The 22,336-nt window shown below is 43.6% G+C and overlaps 2 non-coding genes across 2 annotated transcripts; both read right to left on the bottom strand.

The window, feature by feature from the left end:
• Nucleotides 1-15,523: 15,523 nt before the first annotated feature.
• Nucleotides 15,524-15,598, bottom strand: Trnas-cga (transfer RNA serine (anticodon CGA)). The gene has a single exon. It is a non-coding gene; the product is annotated as a tRNA-Ser (tRNA).
• Nucleotides 15,599-17,482: 1,884 nt separating this feature from the next.
• Trnas-cga (transfer RNA serine (anticodon CGA)) lies at nt 17,483-17,557 on the bottom strand. The gene has a single exon. It is a non-coding gene; the product is annotated as a tRNA-Ser (tRNA).
• Nucleotides 17,558-22,336: the final 4,779 nt, after the last annotated feature.

Genomic DNA, 22,336 nt, shown 5'->3' with positions numbered 1-22,336 from the left:
CGAATCCAGTCACACAACTTAGACAATACTCCATATGCACGCAATTTGATTAATAGTCACTTGTGAGGAACAGTATCAAAGGCCTTCTGGAAATCTAGGAATATGGAATCGATCCGAAATCCCTTGTCGACAGCACTCATTACTTCATGGGAATAAAGAGCTAGCTGTGTTGCAGAAGAATAATATTTTCTGAATCCGTGTTGGTTATGTATCAATAAGTCATTTTCTTCAAGGCGATCCATAATGTATAGTATATGCTCCAAAATCCTACACAAATTGAGGTCAGTGATATGGGTCTGTAATTCAATGGATTCTTGCTATTTCCTTTCTTTAATATTGCTGTGACCGGTGCTACTTTCCAGTCCTTAGGAACAGACCTTTCGTCTAATGAGCGGTTGTATATGATTGCTAAGAAAGGCGGTATTGTATCTGCATACTCTGAAAGGAACCTGATTGGTATACCATCTGGGTCGGAGGCCTTGCCTTTCTTAAGTGATTTGAGTTGTTTCGCAAAACCTAAGATATCTACTTTTATGTCACTCATGCTAACGGCTGTTTCGGTTTCGAATTCTGGAATATTTACTACGTCTTATATCGTGAAGGAATTACGGAACACTGTATTTAGTAACTCCGCTTTAGTGACAGCGTCATCGGTAACATTTGCATCGCTATCGAGCAGTGACGGTAATGACTGTTTCTTGCCTCCATTTCCAGTCAGGCATCCGTCCCTGCATTTTGTCGGTTTTATTAACGTTCACCCTGTACAAGGACGGAGACGTCAGTCGGTTGCCACTAGATAACTGTCCCAGGATGTCTCGGTCGAAAGTTGGTGGGAGTTTAACCATTTGACGTGGCAGGAAGCTCGAGAAAATTTTATTTATTTATATTATGCATTGGTAAATTATATAGAAATTACAGTTCCTTCCAAACCAGTAGCACTGTATTCGACTCTCTTTCCCTAAATCATACTCTGGCAACAGATATACACAAAGCGTATTTGCAAATATAAGACGCATTCGGAAAGTAAGGTCCGATTAGGTGCGAAATGGGAACCACTGTGAAAATCCGATGGAACTTTGCACAGATGTATTGGGCAATTTCGTTAGTGTGCCTGTCGATCGCTTACGTCGCTCTTTTCAGTTGAGAGTGCAAAATAATCACATATAAATACCTAAAACAATAGTGTCTCCCACCAAATATGTGGATCTGGTGAGAGATTTGGCCTGAAGCTATGCAGCCCACATAACATGAATGTCATGCGTTTCTTTCTTCAAGAGAATTTTCAGCCGCATTCTGGAGGAGCAATTAAGACGCTCCTCCACCGATTCCGATGGGAAATGTTTGATCACACACAATACAGCCTGTAATTGGCTCCCTCCGTTGTTCATCTCTGTTCACATGAACCGCTGGTTACGAAGACAACATTTTGGCGCAAACAACGAAAGGCAGACCAGCGTAGAGAATTGGAGGAAAACACGGGCGGTTGCTTTCTGTGACGAGGGAACTGGAAAGTTTGTACAACGCCACGACAGATCTCTAAGTCGGAGCGGCGATTGTGTGGAGAGGTAGCTGGAAGGTGTGGCTAACTGTTGCGAATAATTTTTTTTTTTTATTTTCACTGTAGTTTTCATTTCGCGACCTTTCATTTCGGACCTTATTTTCCGAACAGGCGTCGTACCTAAGATAATATACTTATAACCTAATGTTATTTACTGTTTACCATTCCATCGTCATAAATAATACACTCTTTCCTTGATAGTCAGCGAAATATCTGTGCTTTAAAGATTTAATACTTTAACCAGTTGTAAATAAAAACCCACAATTTTCTCCTAACTTTATTTCTTAAATCATTTATACCACAAAGGAAATTAATCTTGACGCTTCTTGTGTAATTCAACTAATTAATTCTGTCCTGCAACAAAAAATCACCTTGCCTAAAGCAGAGAAACTTGGAAATGCTGTGAACTGTTCTTTCTGGCCAGAATTTTTTTTTATTCGTTGATTCACAATCAAAAGCTCTTCTTTTCATCCTGGTAAGTTCTGACTCATTGTCGATTTCTTCAGTACCCGCTCAAGCACCAAAAAAATATTTTTCAAACTCCAAAACTTTCCTGAATACCTCTAAAGTTTCTTCTGTCAAATGGTTCAAATGGCTCTGAGCACTATGGGCCTTAACATCTGAGGTCATCAGTCCCCTAGAACGTAGAACTACTTAAACCTAACTAACCTAAGGACATCACACACATCCATGCCCGAGGCAGGATTCGAACCTGCGACCGTAGCGGTCGTGCGGTTCCAGACTGATGTGCCTTGAACCGCTCGGCCACAACGGCCGGCTTTCTTCTGTCATTTTCACATCATTTACGACTTCCTGAACAGCACAACGCCTCTCTTGTTGAATGTTGCTGATGAGTTTAGTATAAAATATTATGCAGTATCGTATAAGGAGAACGACAAAAATCTTCAAAGAATCAATAGCCTTAAACATACTTTTGACTTCTGTATTTAGCGCATTGCTGTACGAATTTCTAAGGGCCAAACCTTTTGCCGTCTTACACATAACATGATACACGTATCTAATATGAGTAGGGTTGTCTATCCAGTTCGATCACTGTAAATTACTCTAAAGCTTTAAGCCAGTGATGTTACAAATAATTAAACATTTAAAGAAAGTGGTATAAGCTTACTGCAATGGAAAACGGAAGGTGAAGCTGAAGACAGATTAAGAGAGGACCACATTGGCTTTAGGAGAAGTAGACGCAATAGAAGAGTACTTTGAACACTGCGGTTAATAGCAGAGGGATTATTTTTAAAATAAAGTAGCAATGTACACTGCATTCGTTGATCTGGAGAAGGCTTTTGATAACGGAGTGTGGAATAAAAGTGTTCCATTGCTAGGCGGTGACGTGTTGTCTGTAGGGAGACAGGTGGTCTGTTCGCTTTTTGAGTGGCAGACTGGTTTAGTCGGGGCTGACTGAGTGAGACAAGAAGCCATAAGAGACAGAGGGATGGAAGGTTGTTCGTATTTTATTGCTGTAATTAATTCGTATGCTGACGAGGCAAAGAGCGAAGTACTCGTAGCTGACAACTTCAGTTTAGGGGTTGTCTGCTACGAAAAATAAACAGAAACAAAAAGAAAAAAGAAACAGGATGATACAGTTCGCTGATGACACATTAGTAGCCGCCGAAAGCGATCAGGAAATGAATCTAGTCGTTTGAGAAAAAGAGCGAGCGTGAGCTGAAGGCTACAGCCCTCAGACAAAGAATAATTTGGTGCTGAATGACTAAATGTTAAAATCGCAAGTGAAGCTCCTGAATATTTATATGAGTTCAAAACAGATAAGGAAGGAAAGGTGCAAGAAAGATACAACAGCAAGGACTGCCCAAGGAAAAGGGACTCACCAGTAAAAGCAAAAAGTTGTTTGGACCACAGCTTGGTTCACACACTTGCTTACTTCCGTTCCGTATAACTGGATAAAAAAACTAACAGGGACTGCAGACTACTCAGACAGGTAACATGAAGGTAGTCCGAAAGAGTTACCTGTTGTGTTCATTCCACTTGCTTACACCTCGGCATTAACCAGCCATAAAATTGTCATCTGACAACGGTATCTAGCAATAAGGAGATACTTTAACAAAATTATTTAAACGCTCGGTCTGACAAACGGTCTGTGTATTATCTGTTCTTTTGGCCAAAACAGTTTACTCTTACCATCTGGCACTATGCAGGTCCGAAAAGCCTACCAAACTCCCAGATTTACTGTACTTAACAAATATCTGGCGCTTTATTGATAAATATGCTCGCCTCATAAAGTGGAAAATCTAATGCCCCACTCGTCGCGCGGAATTTAATTACAAGCGGCACTCAAAGGCGCTAATACCGAAAGATCTAAGGTAATAACGCCAAATAGTCTCTCAAGTCGTTCACAAATGGAGACGGAATATTAACATAGCCTCGTTCGTGATACGAAAATTCATGTGGTGCTCACCGGCCTTGTGTTAGAGTAAGGAAGGAAGGAAGATCAGGTTTAACGTCCCATCGACATCGAGGTCGTTATAGACGGAGCACCTTTGTGGCACACACCCGGCTTACCGCAGTTGCAGCTTCAGTCTGGTCTGCTCGCTTCATCTGACCGCAGCAGACAGTGTTCACTGCCTACAACGGTACTGCTTTTGTGACTCGCTACTGAGTACATTGTAAACACACGACTTTTCGCAGCTACCGCTTCCATCTGCTCAAGAAGGAAACTGGAGCGGCATCAAACCTGAAATGTTATTCCCAAGTGGGGCTCTACTTTAGTGCCTTTTTTTCATAAAAGAGGATGTTCCTAAACACACTGACAAAATTTGTGGTATATTTAAATAATTATGGCAACTACAAATTTTGGAACAAAACAATTTGTAGTCCTTCTCCTCTTAACTAGGTGCCTCCAAACCTCTTTACCATGCAGAATTACCATTATTATCTTGCAAACTGTTACATATTCCTGAACTTGTAAGTGAAGGACGGTCCTGAATTTTGTAATCGTTAGCTTCTCTCTTGGAAGAGCAGTTGAATGGAATGGACAGTGTCTTGAAAGGAGGATATAAGATGAACATCAACAAAAGCAAAACGAGGATAATGGAATGTAGTCAAATTAAGTCGGGTGATGCTGAGGGAATTAGATTAGGAAATGAGACACTTAAAGTAGTAAAGGAGTTTTGCTATTTAGGGAGTAAAATAACCGATGATGGTCGAAGTAGAGAGGATATAAAATGTAGACTGGCAATGGCAAGGAAAGCGTTTCTGAAGAAGAGGAATTTGTTAACATCGAGTATAGATTTAAGTGTCAGGAAGTCGTTTCTGAAAGTATTTGTATGGAGTGTAGCCATGTATGGAAGTGAAACATGGACGATAACTAGTTTGGACAAGAAGAGAATAGAAGCTTTCGAAATGTGGTGCTACAGAAGAATGCTGAAGATAAGGTGGGTAGATCACGTAACTGATGAGGAGGTATTGAATAGGATTGGGGAGAAGAGAAGTTTGTGGCACAACTTGACTAGAAGAAGGGATCGGTTGGTAGGACATGTTTTGAGGCATCAAGGGATCACAAATTTAGCATTGGAGGGCAGAGTGGAGGGTAAAAATCGTAGAGGGAGACCAAGAGATGAATACACTAAGCAGATTCAGAAGGATGTAGGTTGCAGTAGATACTGGGAGATGAAGAAGCTTGCACAGGATAGAGTAGCATGGAGAGCTGCATCAAACCAGTCTCAGGACTGAAGACCACAACAACAACAACAACAGCTTCTCTCTAAGAGGTTGATAAACGGCAACGTTTTCACTTTTTGTGTCAAATTTTACATTTTCTGTAAAAAGTCGAAAAATAGTAGAAATACCGCAACAGGGACTTCAGGATGCTGATATAACATATACTGAAGCGCCAAAGAAACTGGTACAAGCGTACGAATTCAAATACAGAGATATGTAAACAGGCAGAATACGGCGCTGCGGTCTGCAACGCCTGCATAAGACAACAAGCGTATTTCGCAGTTCTTAGATCGGTTACTGTTGGTGCACTGGCAGGTTATCAAGATTTAAGTGAGTTTGAACGTGGTGTTATAATCGGCACACGCGAGTTAGTAATAAAAAAGTAGGGATTTTCCCGTACGACCATTTAACGAGTGTACCATCAGTATCAGGAACCCGGTAAAACATCAAATCTCCGACATCGCTGCAGCCGGAAAAAGATCCTGTAAGAACGGGACCAACGATGACTGAAGAGAATGGTTCAACGCGACAGAAGTTCAACCCTTCCGCAAATTCTGCACATTTCATTGCAGGGCCATCAACAAGTGTCAGCGTGCGAAACATTCAACGAAACATCATATGGGCTTTCGGAGCCGAAGGCCAACTCGTGTACACTTGATAACTGCACTACACAAAGCTTTACGCCTCGCCTGGGCCCGTCAGCACCGACATTGGACTGTTGATGACTGGAAACATGTTACCTGGTCGGCCGAGTCTCGTTTCAAGTTGTATCGAGCGGATGGACGTGTACTGGTATGGAGACAACCTCATGAATCCATGGACGCCGCATGTCAGCAGGGAACTGTTAAAATTGGTGGAGGCTCTGTAATAGCGTGGTGTGTGTGCAGTTGGAGTGATATGAGACCTCTGACACGTCTAGATAGGACTCTGACAGGTAACACATACGTAAGGATCCTCTCTAATCACCTGCATCCACTCATATCCATTTCCGACGGACTTGGCCAATTCGGGCAGAACAATGCGACACTCCAGACGTCCAGAATTGCTACAGAGTTGCCCCAGGAACACTCTTCTGAGTTTTAACACTTCCACTGACCATCAAACTCCCCATACATGAACATTATTGAGCATCTCTGGGATACCTCGCAATGTGTTGTTCAGAAGATACCTCTACCCCACTGTACTCTTTCGGATTTATGGACAGCCCTGCAGGATTCATGGTGTCAGTTACCTCCAGCGGAAATCGAACGCCTAAGAAACCCTTGAAACGTGATGTTATAGGAGACTGTTGAAGTTCAGGTGGAGTGACCGAATAAGGAATGAAGAAGTCCTGCAAACGAATGAACGTGGAACAAATCCTTCAAACGGAAGAGGATGAATCCAAGAGAGAGCACGATTTGGCTCGTATTAATACATGTGTCATTGGTTGAACGTGCAACTGGGTGGATGTTGAAAAGCCATGTATGAGGATATAACGACTGCTTTCGTAAATTTAGGACGTGTAGGCTGTGTTCAAAGAAGAAGGTGGCTGGGAAGCGGCAAGACTGTGCAAATGCGCCAGACCACCTTCACGACTATTGACTGCATCAACAACGATACACTGGCGCTTTGATACACACTACCGTAACGGAGAATTTGGGACACTATATAAAGAGACGTTGAACAATGTCAAAAATGCTGTCACCTCTACGAAGCATCAATCTTCTCGCGAGTTCAAATTTGAAGGCTGGAACGGTATATAATCCACAGCTGTTTATATGAGGGTCATCCAGAAAATAAGTCATCCTATTTCTTTCATTTCTGTTTTTATATTTCTTTTAGGTTAACTTATTTAACCGGACATACAGTGCACACGCATGACGTAACAATCATATGACGGCCGACAAGTCTCGGGTGTTGTCGGTAGCGCTGCAACAGGGCTAAAAATATCGACACTTACTCTTTCTCCCGCCAACTGCAATGTTAGGTCTGTGATCAAGTTCCTCGGTTCACAAAACTTTGCGGCTATCGAAATTCACCGCTAGCAGTGCCAGGTGTAAGGGCCGAAAATCATGAACAAGTAGACATTTGTGTCACTGACTGAGACAGTTTTCCGGAAGTCGTCAAAGTGACGAAAGGATGGCCATGGACGACCGTCCCTCAGCCATTACGACCTAGTGGAGAACACACGCGCACGATTATAGATCTTAGCTGCCACTTTTCGTAGATATCCCGATCCTTTCTGCTTGAAATTGTCGCTAAGTAGCTGCTGTTCAAGTACCGGCAAGTGTGTACCGCGCTGGTTCCATTCCCAAGGCGCAGACAATATCAAAACTGGAATACAAAAGGTGATCCCACGACGTGAAAAGTACATGGTTAAATTTCGAGCGGAACGCGTCGAAACAGCGTTCCGGCGTCTCCCTGGGAATTTTTTCTGAACTCACTGGAACAATTCGGCACAGGACATTTGAAATAATACACGTGTATTAAATCGCGTCGTAAATATAATTTGCCGCTACGATGGCACCAGTGAACGTGACAATGGGTAAACAACGTGACGCGATTCGTAGGGGCGTGGGGCGAGGTACTGGAAATGGGAATGAGCGTTTGGGGTCATTGGCCGGGAGGCCCCTTGCGGGGCAGGTCCGGCCGCCTCGGTGCAGGTCTTATTACATTCGACGCCACATTGGGCGACCAGGGGGCAGGTTGGGGATGAAATGATGATGAAGACAACACAGCACCCAGTCCCTGAGCGGAGAAAATCTCCGACTCACCGGAAATCGAACCCGGAGCTGTAAGACGGCAATCCGTCAGGATGACTACTCAGTTATCGGGGGCGTTTGACCTTCGTTCCGAAATTCTGATCGGTACGTATCAGTACTGAACGTTGCGGCTGACAGAAGTTGAAAATACGTCAAGCAACGAAGACTACCGAATTGTGGCGATATGTATCGAGAAGAACCAGGAAACAAGGTGACACTACTTCGGGAACAGATGGCAGCACTTGTTGTTTATATTAAATGTTGTATATTTATTGTTTTGATTATAAAAAATTATTTCCCACAATAGGTTTTACCACAGATTTAAAAAAAATCGTGACCTGTGATTTTTATCACTGTGAGGAGGTCGGCGGGGCGTTGGTTGTGTGGCTGAAGAGGTGCATCCCAGGACCCGAAATTTTGGATATTAAGCACTGGAGAACTGTATCAATGCTGTTGATAATTATATAGAAAGAAAGCTCAAACGTTGCTGGATCTGTTGCCAATGATGTTTTTTCATGTAACTAAGTTTTCGTTTCTTAAAAAAAAAAAAATGGGAAAACTTAATTGCTAGATGACCCTCAAATCTACAAAGAATTTTGCAGTGCGGTGTACTTTCCCTCTGTTGCCCTCCCATTACTATCTTCGTCCGCATAGATTTTCACTTAGCAAAGACATTAATCCTGTGGTTATTTTGTGTGTCATTAGCTATGGATACTAGTACAGTTCCGCTGAGAGGTACAAACGGTAACAAATGTTCTCTTACTATCACACGAAATCTATCACGTTTCCTTCCTGACTGACCAGTTTTTTTATAGATGATCATTTCATTATTCATTTACCTATTACAGTGTAGCCTGTTACCTGCAGTTTTAACGCAAGCTGTATTCTTATCGACCATATCGATAAACTGAATGAGCATTTTCATTTCCTCGAAAAGATTAACATAAGCTGGGCTTTAAGGAATAACCGAAACAAATATTTCACTATATGCGCTGAGGAAACGATTTCTCCCTTATCTTTTCGTTATGATACCTTCGCAAGATTTACGACAGTGACAGCGGCATTATCGTATACTCTTCCTTGTAATTTGCCCAACGAAGTTTCGCGAGAATATCGTCGTCTTTCTTGCAAAAATTCCTATTTGACTTCCACGAGTACCTCAGTTTCACTTTCTTGCGAGTTACACTGACCTTTTTCCATTTTAGCAATTTCAATTGCTGTCATGTCTACTTCATATAGACTCGGAAGCTGAAGCAATACTCTACAACCGATTGCATTAGAGCTATGTATGCGATTGCCTTCACAGCTGAGCTGCACTTAACCACAACTCTTTCAGCCCACAGTTGTAAGACAACTGTCGGATTCGGGAAGACGACAATTCAATAATCCCTCCAGCCGTTTGGAATTAGATCTTCCATGGTTTTCCTACATCGTCTAAAGCAAATTCCGTGGTGGAAACCCTCTGAAAAGGACATGGCCGATTTTCTTGCCCATCCAATTCGAGGTCACATTCCGTCTCTAATCAGTTGGTCGTTGACAGGGCTTTAAACATTACTGTTCATATTATACCGCTTTTTATAGTTACCGTAAATATTTAAACGATATCAGGTGTTCCAGGAAGTTCTCTCTCTTTGTTAGAGGCGTTTTCTTGCAATCGTCTACATTTAAAGAGGACTTTCATTCATTATATCAAAATGAAGTTTTGTCCAATGCTTTCAGCATTTCCTTGTGACAACTCTACTTTCCTGGTGAATCCGGCAACCCTGCCTGATAAATGAGTTATGTGTTACTTATTTGTTTCTGCTGAACTTTTGGCATACATTGTAACGTACTAGGTTCTATTACTCAAAAATTCTTCGAGCCAATCTGCGGATCATTGGTTACTGGTCGACTACATGATACTGTGTTGAACGCGTTTCTACATCTCTTCTCCATGATTACTCTGCAATGAGCAATTAAGTGCCTGGCAGAGGGTTCATCGAACCATCTGCAAACTATCTTTCTACCGTTCCACTCTTGAACAGCGGGCGGAAAACAAACACTTAAATCTTTCTGTGCGAGCTCTGATTTCTCTTATTTTATTATGATCGTTCCTCTCTATGTAGACGGGCGCCAACAAAATATTTTCACACTTTGAGGAGGAAGTTGGTGATTGGAACTTCATGAGAAGATCCTGCCGCAACGAAAAACGTCTTTGGTTTAACAACTGCCATCTCAGTTCACGTAGCACAAGACGAACTGCCCTTCTTTGAACTTTTTCGATTTCCCGGTGATCCTATTTGATACAGAGCCGACATCGCAATAGCCGTCAATACTATTTCTTTGAATTTAAACCACATCTGGTCCATGCTTACATGTTCAGAGTGGAAGGAATGGAGACTGTCTCTTATGACGACTTGAAGCGAATTTGTATCTGCTTTTTTAAACACATGTATTTTGCGTTTATTTTTGGTGGGTTTCCATGTTCCGGTATTCAGTCTCGCTACATCAAGCTTGTGGTCACTGATCCCTTTATCCGTCAAGTTGTGCCACATTTGCTCAGGATTATTTGTTGCTAAGACGCGATGTATGTTTCCGCAACCATTTACATTTCGAGTGGGCTTCTGAACTAATTTGTTCAAAATTACTTTCTGAGAAGGCATTTAGGACAATTTCAGACGACATTTTATGTCTACCTCCAACTATAAACATGTATTTTCGCCAACACATTGAGGATAGACTCAAGTCAACACCAACTTTTACTGCATGAGTGGGTACCTATTTGAAATGAGACTCAAGTTTTCTTTGAACGGTTGAGTAACTGTATCATCTGCAACGGGGCGTCAGTTGTCAAGTATAGATTCTATCCATACTAACTCACAGGAACTATCTACTACGATTTCACTACAGGTAAACTACTACCGAAAGCAATAAACACTCCACCATCAACTGTATTTAATTTACTAGGGTTGCCAAGAAAGTAATGAACCGCATTTTTTCTCTCAGCTGAAAACAAGGCTACGAATGCGAAACGTTACCTATGTGGTATTTCAAGTCTCCCGAGTGAGCGAGCCAAGTTTCCCTCACTTCCGACAGAAAGCTTAGCTGCAGTACAGTTTCAAAATGGCGTCTGTAGCTGCTGTGCATTAAAAGCAACGTGCCGTCCTTGGAAAGAAACTGTGTGGAATATTCACAAACGCTTGTGCACAGTCTATGGAGCATCTGCTGTCGACAGAAGTACAGTTAGTCGCTGGGCATGGAGGGTGAGGTCATCAGAAGGCGGTTCGGCGGAGCTCCACGTTTTGCAGCGGTCGGGGGACCATCCACGGCTGTCACATCTGACATGTTGCAGCGAGATGATGTTGTCATCTGCGAGTAAAGACGCGTTATGACTCGGCAGTCGGCGCTGCATCTACAATCAGCAAAGGAAGTATGGATGCAATTATCCGCACTCTTCAATATTCAAAAGTGTGTGCAAGATGGATCCCACGGTGTCTAACAAATCGCACAGAAAAAACGTTTGTCTTGATTTGTGGGAACGTTTTGAAGCTGAAGGGGAGGTCTTCTTGTCCCAGATTGCGACAGGTGATCAAACCCGTGTTCAACATTTTGAGCCCGAAACAAAACGACAGTCGATGGAGGCGCCATTCCCACACCCCCACAGAAGAAAAGATTCAAAGCAACTGCTTCCGCCAGTACGGTCATCATCGTGTTCCGGGACTATGAAGGTGTGATTCTCATCGATGTGATGCCAAGGGGTGGAACCATTAATTCAGAAGCGTAAGTCAACACATTAACAAAACTCAAGACGTGCTTGCGGTGACTTCGGCGCCACAGCAACCCAGGAGATGTTAAGCTGCAACACGATAACGCTCAGCCCCACAGAAGTCTGAGGACTGCGGAACACACCGCAAGACAGGGTTGGACAGTGTTAACCTATCCACCCTACAATCCTGACCTAGCCCCCTTGGACTTCTACTTATTTGGGCCACTAAAATATTCTGTTCGTGAAAGACATTTTCAGGATAACGAGTAGGTGATTTACACAGTGACGCACTGTCTCCACCACCAGGACAAACACTGGTACTGACAGGCCACACAAGCCCTTGTTTGGCGCTGGAGGAAGGCGACAAAACGGGTGGAGATTACCTGGAAAAAGAAGGTGTGTAGATAAAACACTATTTTTTATGTGTGTAATCCTCATTATGTTCAATAAAGAATTGTTTAAGAAAAAAATGCGATTTCTGGGCAACTCTCGCACCCTTTCTGACGACAATTACGTCTTTTGTAAAAATTTTGGCTGATATTATTTTCGGTTTTAGCCAGCTTTCTATAAAGCAGCACTTCGTCTTCAGGCCATAAGTGGCCCATCGGGACCATCCGACCGCCGTGTCATCCTCAATGAGGATGTGGATAGGAGGGGCGTATGGTGAGCACACCGGTCTCCCGGTCGTTATGATGGTTTTCTTTGACTGGAGCCGCTACTATTCGGTCGAGTAGCTCTTCAATTGGCATCACTAGACTGAGTGCACCACGAAAAATGGCAACACCCATTGCGGCCCAGATGGTCACCCATCCAAATGCCGGCCATGCCCGACAGCGCTTAACTTCGATGAACTGACTGGAACCGGTGTATCCACTGCCACAAGGCCGCTGCCCCAGCTTTCCGTACCTATAACGATTTGAGCTTCAGTGTTTTCTATTAGCGCTTGGAGCTCTCGTTGTTTTGCAACACAGCTGCGAAAGTTTACAACTACAATACCGATTGAATCTAGGTCTACTTTCCTGTGTTTGTCCTGCACCCTTTTGGACTGACTCCCTTTCTGTAGCTTCCCGCGACCCTCTAACCTAAGAAACTTCCCCTCCACACAACCCCCACTACTCGTGTAGCCACTTTCTGTGTGTAGTGGACCCTTGACCTCTCAAGCGGAACCCAGAGACCCAACAGCATACTGTGCAAGTCGCGGAACCTCCAGCGTAAACGGTCGCAAAACCATATGTGCCACCCTCCACTCGGCTCTGCACCAAAGGACCACAGTCGGTTTTGTCGACGATGCTACAGATGGCGAGCTCCGCCTTCATCTCGCAAGCAAGACTGGCAGTCTGTACCACTTCAGCTAGCCACCCAAAACCAGAGAGAATCTCTTCCAATCCAAAGTGACACACATTATTAGTTCCGATATGAGCCACCACCTGCAGTTGCCTACACCCTGTGCTCTTCATGGCATGTGGAAGCACCCAATCCACATCTGTAATGAGACCTCCCAGCAGGCACACGGAATGCACACTGGATTCCTTCCCCTCCTTCGCAGCCATGTCCCTATTACATCAGTACTCCGCAAGCCACCTGACGGTGTGTGACAGAAGGTATTTCTGGCACCATTAACCGTTCCCCCTTCCCTTCTTAACTAGCCATGGCGCGTGGGAGGAATGATTGTCCGTAAGGTGCTGTATTAGCTCTAATTTCTCGAATTTTCTCGATATGGTTATTTGGCGAGAGATATGTTGTAGGAAGTTATACATTCTCGGTCTCTTCCCAGAATGTATACTCTCGAAATTTCATTGGGAAATTTCTCTGCGATGCAGAAGTCTCTCTTGTATAGCCTGCCACTGGAGTTCGTAGCGCCACTCTTCGTTGGAGCTTGGACTCTCTCTATGGGTGCTATCTAATAGGAATCGCAGACTGATGAACAACACTCAAGAATCGGTTGGTGGATGAATTACATTTTCATAAATTTCTTCCTATCAATCTCAATCTGGTTTCTGCTTTTCCTACTGTTTATTTTGAGTAATCTTTCCACTTAAGACCACTCGGGTTAGACACTCCTAGATATTTTACGATAGTTACTGTTTCCAGTAATTTGTCATCAGTAGTGTGGTTGTACGAGGTGCGAGAATACAGTAATGACACTGATTTTCTTTGCAACATGTAGCAGCCTCGCAGGCTTGCGTAGGCACAATATCTTTGACCTTGGTCTATAAGCTGCTTCTAGTCCAAGTGGCACATCGATGCAACTGCTCAGTCTTGAGTTGTTCTGTAATAAGTTAACACGTGTTTGTGTCTCTCGTCACGGAAACAGAACTGCACAATATTTCGCAACGGTATGCCATTTCTTTTTGCGTTAAATTGGGTGAAAACGCGATGAGAACTTACGGTAAGCTTCAGAAGGCTTTTGGAGAGGAGGTTATGTCAAGAGCTCAAGTTTTTCGTTGGCATAAAATGTTTAGTGAAGGCAGAACGAATGTTGAAGATGAAGACCGCAGTGGACGACCATGCATGATTGTGTCATTTGTTCATAAAGATTGGGTGCCTCCTGGACGAACAGTTAACCAATATTACTACAAAGAAATTTTAGAAAGACTTCGTAAAAGAGTTCTTCGTGTCTGTGCCAACATTGCTGATAATTGGATTCTGCATCACTATAATGCGTCATCCCATACTGCTCTGTCAGTACAGCAATTTTTAACCTCAAAACAAATTTCAGTACCACCACAGCGACCTTATTCACCAGATATCGCTCCGTGCGACTTTTTTCTATTTCCCAGAGTCAAAACGTCGGTAAGGGACACCTTTCAAACACAAGATTTCCAAAAAGCTGTGACGAGGGTCTTCTAGGGTATTACAGAAGATGAATTCCAGAAATGTTACCATCAATGGCAGAAGCGTCAGAAAAAAGTGTGTGCAATCAGAAGGGAACTACTTTGAAGGAGACAACACTAACCTTGACTATAATGGTAAGCAACTTTTTTTTCACGTCAGTCTCACTACTGTATTGTCGAACCTCGTACATTAGATGGTTCAAATGGCTCTGAGCACTATGGGACTTAACATCTATGGTCATCAGTCCCCTAGAACTTAGAACTACTTAAACCTAACTAACCTAAGGACATCACACAACACCCAGCCATCACGAGGCAGAGAAAATCCCTGACCCCGCCGGGAATCGAACCCGGGAACCCGGGCGTGGGAAGCGAGAACGCTACCGCACGACCACGATATGCGGGCGTACATTAGATGATTTCTTTTCCTATCTAAGAGCAATATGTTACATTTATTTACGTTCAGGATCAACTGCGAGTCCCTGCGCCATTCACCAGTCCTCTGCAGGTCGTTCTGCAAATCGGTACTCTCTTCTGGCGTTGCTACCTTCTTAAAGACGAGCCCATCAGCTGCGACCAGCCTTAAAGAGCTTCCGACAAGTTCCACTACATCATTTATGTGCACATTGTAAACCGTAACGGTCCTATCGCACTTCCTTGGAGTACCACCCAAGTTATCTTTATACGTCTGTAGATTTTGTTCTGTTAAGAGCGACGCGTTCAGTTCTGTCTGCAAGGAAGTGTTGAATCCAGTCGCAAATCTGGTTCGATCCTGCGTAGGATCATATTTTTCTCACTAAACAATGAAAGTTATTTAAATAAATAAAACCATGACGGAAGTGCTGTTTCTGATTGTAAGATCTGAGCTGTAATAATTAGTGAACTGGAATGAGATTTTCACTCTGCAGCGGAGTGTGCGCTGATATGAAACTTCGTGGCAGATTAAAACTGTATGCCGGACCGAGACTCGAACTCGGGACCTTTGCCTTTCGCGGGCAAGTGCTCTACCAACTGAGCTACCCAAGCACGACTCACACCCCGTCCTCACAGCTTTACTTCTGGCAGTACCTTGTCACCTACCTTCCAAACTTTACAGAAGCTCTCCTGCGAACCTTGCACAACTAGCACTCCTGAAAGAAAGAAGATTGCAGAGAGAATGAGATTTTCACTCTGCAGCGGAGTGTGCGCTGATATGTACCTTCCTGGCAGATTAAAACTGTGTGCCAGACCGAGACTCGAACTCGGGACCTTTTCCTTTCGCATGCAAGTGCTCTACCAACTGAGCTACCCAAGCACGACTCACACCCTATCCTCACAGCTTTACTTCTGCCAGTACCTCGTCTCCTACCTTTGCCTTTCGCGGGCAAGCCCGCGAAAGGAAAAGGTTCCGAGTTCGAGTCTCGGTCCGGCACACAGTTTTAATCTGCAAGGAAGTTTCAATAAGTGAACTGTCATAATGAATCTTGTAGTTTCATAATGTGAAGGTAAAGCTTGTAAGGTGTCAGGTAAATCCAACACCTTCCATGAAAACGCTGACATGATAGCAAATCCGGCAGTATGTCACATAGCTCCGAATAAATCCTGACATTAAATTAACCAAAGTAATACGATCAACGAGTGAGCAAATGGAATACCACAGACTAACACAAGAATGCCTAGATGCATGTCATACCTTCCCAACGTGAAACAGATGCAGTTCCGAGGGGAGAAACGAGAACAGAAGCCGAGAGCAGAATAGTGTAAGCTAGAAGGCCCTACGATAAGGGACGGAGACCCACGTCGCCAGCCGACCGCCAAGACCACCCCTCCCCCTCAGCCCACGTTTAAAGATAGAGCCCTCCAGAAGAACTGTATAGATCTTACGATAACACTAAAAGGGCCACACCAGCTGCAAGTTTTAGCGTGAGAATATACGCGTCTCTGTTACGTTGCAAACGTTAAAAACATTGCCCCACCACGAAAAATATAATCTTTCTCATTGGATAGACAGAATTTTTGTAGGTGGAGCTTAAGGTTAACATTGAGACCTTCATTGGTTAGTTGAAAACACAGCCAGATATCTGTTTCTTAAACCAACTTCGGTAAATTGTAGTAAGGAGAAGTTAGAGGGAATTGCTTCCGAGACGGCGAGGTGTGTGGAGCTGCACCGCCCGCTGCCCCCTGATGCTGCCTAACCAACGACAAGGTAATGAACGCACGCGATACCGCTCTCAGAACTACAGAAGTCTCATCTGTTACACCCCCTTTTTACGTAATACTAGTGTCGATAGTGAATTAAACTTCGTGGTATTCACATTTGCTATTAGAAGTTGAAAATCTGAAACGCGATGATTTTTCTGTTATATAATTATTGAGAAGCCACATCAGCCACTGTAATTTATGACAAGTTAAATAAGTAATTAAAGATAATTGAGGGTCTCTGTAGACAATTTTTGATAGTTTTCTCTTTTATGAAACTTAATTTAAACCTAGATTATTGATGTGATATAACATAGGTCATCCTTCGATCCATTATAGAACTTGGAAACCCATTTAGGGAATCCAGAATGAGATTTTCACTCTGCAGCGGAGTGTGCGCTGATATGAAACTTCCTGGCAGATTAAAACTGGGTGCTCGACCGAGACTCGAACTCGGGACCTTTGCCTTTCGCGGGCAAGCGCTCTACCATCTGAGCTACCGAAGCACGACTCACGCCCGGTACTCACAGTTTTACTTCTGCCAGTACCTCGTCTCCTACCTTCCAAACTTTACAGAAGCTCTCCTGCAAAGCTTGCAGAACTAGCACTCCTGAAAGAAAGGATATTGCGGAGACATGGCTTAGCCACAGCCTGGGGGATGTTTCCAGAATGAGATTTTCACTCTGCAGCGGAGTGTGCGCTGATATGAAACTTCGTGGCACATTAAAACTGTATGCCGGACCGAGACTCGAACTCGGGACCTTTGCCTTTCGCGGGCAAGCGCTCTACCAACTGAGCTACCCAAGCACGACTCACGCCCGGTACTCACAGTTTTACTTCTGCCAGTACCTCGTCTCCTACCTTCCAAACTTTACAGAAGCTCTCCTGCAAAGCTTGCAGAACTAGCACTCCTGAAAGAAAGGATATTGCGGAGACATGCCAGGAAGTTTCATATCAGCGCACACTCCGCTGCACAGTGAAAATCTCATTCTGGAAACATCCCCCAGGCTGTGGCTAAGCCATGTCTCCGCAATATCCTTTCTTTCAGGAGTGCTAGTTCTGCAAGCTTTGCAGGAGAGCCTCTGTAAAGTTTGGAAGGTAGGAGACGAGGTACTGGCAGAAGTAAAACTGTGAGTACCGGGCGTGAGTCGTGCTTCGGTAGCTCAGATGGTAGAGCGCTTGCCCGCGAAAGGCAAAGGTCCCGAGTTCGAGTCTCGGTCGGGCACACAGTTTTAATCTGCCAGGAAGTTCCATTTAGGGAATATTCGTTCACATTTTTGTTGAACGCAGTTGGTTTTTATCATCCTGTATTAAAATATTTCCTTTTATCAATAGTGCATTTATAAACAATGTTTTGTAAGTAGAATAAAATTTCCAATGGTAAACTTAACTGCTTTTTCGACGTTATTTTACAAGCTAACTAAAAATAGGAAAGCCTTGAACCCCTTCCACTAATTTTAGTTAGTGTTACGATTCTTTTACAGGGAGTGCAGTGGAGCTGACGCTGAAATCATTAAGTATTTGATTATATCACCGCTAATCTCACTGAACTCTTCTGAACTCTACATGTCATGTGTGGTCTGGCGTTTCCTTACCAGCAACAGGTCCCAGGTTCAAACTAGTCAATTTCCTAAAAAACACGCTCAGAGCGTCGTTGTGCGAAAGTGGTAGGGAGACACGACTTAGAACAAACAGACACCACGTAGAATGTTAGAAGCTGAATTGCAATAATAATTAATTGTCGCAATGTAAAGGGAAGTCTTTCATACTGTGAAAGTTAACAGTCTGACTGCATGTATTTTGAACAGTATAAACTGCCTGAATAATGAACTTTGACATGAAACCTACGATAATTAGTTTTGCAAAACTGATCACAGACCCCAGATCTAAAAGTGCCACACACCACAGAAAATCTAACTGTCTCTGAATGACATAAGTTGGTGCTGATTGAATAAAAAAAACATCAAGATATTTAGTCCTTACCTCTGTTCTGCGCAAATGTAGATAACATGTTGCAATACTGCTGTCTTGCGCGCCGCTATGGTAAAGCTGCATATTACTGTATCTACACAGAGACACTCGAGAGGTGCAATGAGTTCTCTGTAGGTAGCAAATTGAAGTATTTTCCAAATACACTTGGTTCCTTTTCTGTTTCTGAAGAAACCATGATCAATTAAAAATTGCAAGAGGAAGGTAGGTAAAAAATGAAATATGGGCGTAAATGACAACACTAAGTCTTTTTGTACACCGTGAAAAAGTGCTGAAGGTTGATTTTCAATTAAGTGGTCGTCTTAAGATCAAAACAATACACTTTCCTATGTTTCAAATCTAGCAACTCTCAGTACAATAATCAAGTTAGTCCGATCTCACAGCAATAATGAAAAAAAAAATAACGTCAATATAATATTTACCTCTGATATTCCACTTCTGGTATATGCTTAGTTCCATTAAACTTCCTTCTCCACCAATCAGTTTGTCTTACAATCTTGATATAATCATGTTAATTAAACACACTAATAAATTGAGCCTTTACCTATGAAACATATCATTACAATTGCTTCCTCAGTCTGACACAGCTTAACACTATCTGCTACTGCGCCTTCGGGCACACCAAAGATAATAACGTAACTTCTGCGATACAGTTTTACAACATCGCTGCTCGCTCACAATGTATTCAGATCCAAAAATTATACATGACACCTATCAACATTGTTGCGGGACATCGTCAAATGCTTTCCTGAAGTGGAAGAATACGACATTAACAAGAGCAACGAGTCTATAGCGCTGTGGATCTCAAGGAGGAATATAGCGAGCTGTATTTCACAAGACCTCTCCTTGCGGAATCCACGTTGGTTTTTATAGAGGAGATTTTTAATTCTCCAAAAAGTCATAATACATAATCATAAGACATGTTCCATAATCCTATAAGAGATTGACGCAAACGACATAGTCCTATAATTATGACCATCTGCCGTACGACCCTTCTTGAAAACGGAAACACCTGCGTTTTTTTTTCAGTGGCTAGGTACCCAGTGCGCTTGTGCTCCTATGTCTGCTGTTTACAAGATCTCACACAGACTATGTTTCACACGGATGGTTTTCCTGAATCCGTACTCAATCTCTGAGAGATGTTCCTCTTCTTCCAGAAGTTTAGAATTTTCTGTAGGACCCTGCAGTGGTATTTATGTTCGATGCAGAAATACACTAACTGACCAAAGGTATCCGCAGAAATGTTAGTAGACATTTATATGGGGCGTCTCGATCCTCCGCATTTTTGACGGTTTGAATGCTACTGCGGACACTCATCATGAGGTGTCTGTATGTCTGCAGAGGAATGGCAGCCCATTATTCCTCTTGAGCACAAACCAGAGGAGAAGGTGTGGTTGGACGTTGGAGTCTGGACTGAAATCGCCGATATAACTCATCCCAAAGGTATTCCATTGGGTTCACGTCGGGACTCTGGGAAGAAGAGTCCATTTCAGGAATCTTTTTGTCCACAAACCATTGTCTCACAGATGCTGCTTTTTGACAGGGTGCATTGTTATGCCGATACAAATAGTCATCGTTTCGAACAGTTCCTCTTTGTACACAGTAAACAATGCTGAAACATATCCTTCCGCATTTAGAATTTTCTTAGGCGAGATAAGGAGACCACACCTAAACCACGAAAAATGCCCCCTCTTCCGTACTTCACTGTTGGTACTATACTGAATAGTCAAAGAAACTGGTACACCTGCCAAATATCGTGTAGGACCCCAGCGAGCACGCAGAAGTGCCCCAAGACGACATGGCATGGACTCGACTAACGTCTGAAGTAGTGCCGGAGGGAAGCGACAACAGAATCCCACAGGGCTGTCAATAAATCCGTAAGAGTACGAGGGGGTGGAGATCTCTTCTGAACAGCACGTTGCAAGGCGTGCCAGTTATGCTCAATAATGTTCATGTCTGAGGAGTTTGGTGGTCAGCGGAAGTGTTTAAACTGGGAAGAGTGTTCCTGGAGCCACTCTGTAGCAATTCTGGACGTATGGAGTGTCGTATTGTCCTGTTGGTATTGCCCAAGTCCGTCGGGACATGAATGGATGCAGGTGATCATACAGAATGATTACGTACGTATCAACTATCAGAATCGTATCTAAGCGTAGCAGGGGTCCCATATCATTCCAACTGCGCAAGCCCCACACCATTACAGAGCCTCCACCTGCTTGAACAGTCCCCTGCTGACATGCAGGGTCCATAGATTCATGACGTTCTCTCCATACCCATATACGTCCATCCGCTCGATACAATTTAAAACGAGACTCGTCCGACCAGGCCACATGTTTCTAGACATCAACAGTTGAATGTCGGTATTGACGGGCGCAAGCTAGGCGTAAAGCTTTGTGTTGTGCAGTCATCAACAGTACAAGAGTGGGCCTTCGGTTCCGAAAGCCCATATCGATGATGTTTCGTTGATTACTTCGCACGCCTACACATGTTGACGGCCCAGCATTGAAATCTGCAGCAATTCGCCAAAGCGTTGCATTTCTGTTACGTCGAACGTTTCTCTTCAGTCGTCGTTGGTCCTGTACTTGCAGGAACTTTTTTCCGTCCACAGCAGTGGTGGAGATTTGATGTTTTACCAGATTCCTGACAATCACGGCACACCCATGAAATGGTTGTCCGGGAAAATCCCTACTTCGTCGCTACCTCGGAGATGCTGTGTCCAATCTCTTGTGCGCCGATTATAACACCACGTTCAAACTCACTTCAACCTTGATAACCTGGCATTGTAGGAGCAGTAACCGATCTAACAACTGCGCCAGACACTTGTTGTCTTATATAGGCGTTGCCGACCGCAGCTCCGTATTCTGCCTGTTTACATATCTCTATATTTGAATACGCGTGCCTATACCAGTTTGGCTCTGAGCACTATGGGACTTAACTTCTGTGGTCATCAGTCCCCTAGAACTTAGAACTACTTAAACCTAACTAACCTAAGGACGTTACACACATCCATGCCCGAGGCAGGATTCGAACCTGCGACCGTAGCAGTCCCGCGGTTCCGGACTGCGCGCCTAGAACCACTAGACCACCGCGGCCGGCATATACCAGTTTCTTTGGCTCTTCAGTGTATATACGACGATAGGTAATGTTCTCCAGGTATTCGCCAAACACAAAACCTTCCATCACATTGCCACAAGATATAGCGTAATTCATCACTCAAAATCACTGGTTTCTGCTCATCTACAGACCAGTGCCTTCGCTCTTTACACCTCCTCAAGCGTACCTTTACACCGACTGCAAAAAATTGTGTTTTGTAAGGAGATGCTCGACCGGTGTACCGTCTTATTTTTAACTTCCTACCCACAGCTGTTATTCTAGCAGTAGTGTTTTTAGCACTTTGCAATTTGGAAAGATTACCTCCACTGACTTTATGCGATTTTCTATAAATGCTTGGCGGTCCCTGTCTGTCAGTGCATGAGTTCTGCCTGGTCTTCGTTTAGCTGTGGTTTTTCCTTCGTGTTTCCACTCTCAATCACACCGCCAACAGTCGACGTGGGCAGTTTTAGAAGAGATGAAATGTAGCTGATGGATTTGTTACTCTGAA

This window comes from Schistocerca cancellata, chromosome 6, assembly GCF_023864275.1.
Source record: "Schistocerca cancellata isolate TAMUIC-IGC-003103 chromosome 6, iqSchCanc2.1, whole genome shotgun sequence".
NCBI classification, from domain to species: domain Eukaryota; kingdom Metazoa; phylum Arthropoda; class Insecta; order Orthoptera; family Acrididae; genus Schistocerca; species Schistocerca cancellata.
The sequence above is the reverse complement of the archived record's forward strand: the minus strand, read 5'-3'. Positions and strand labels throughout refer to the sequence as shown.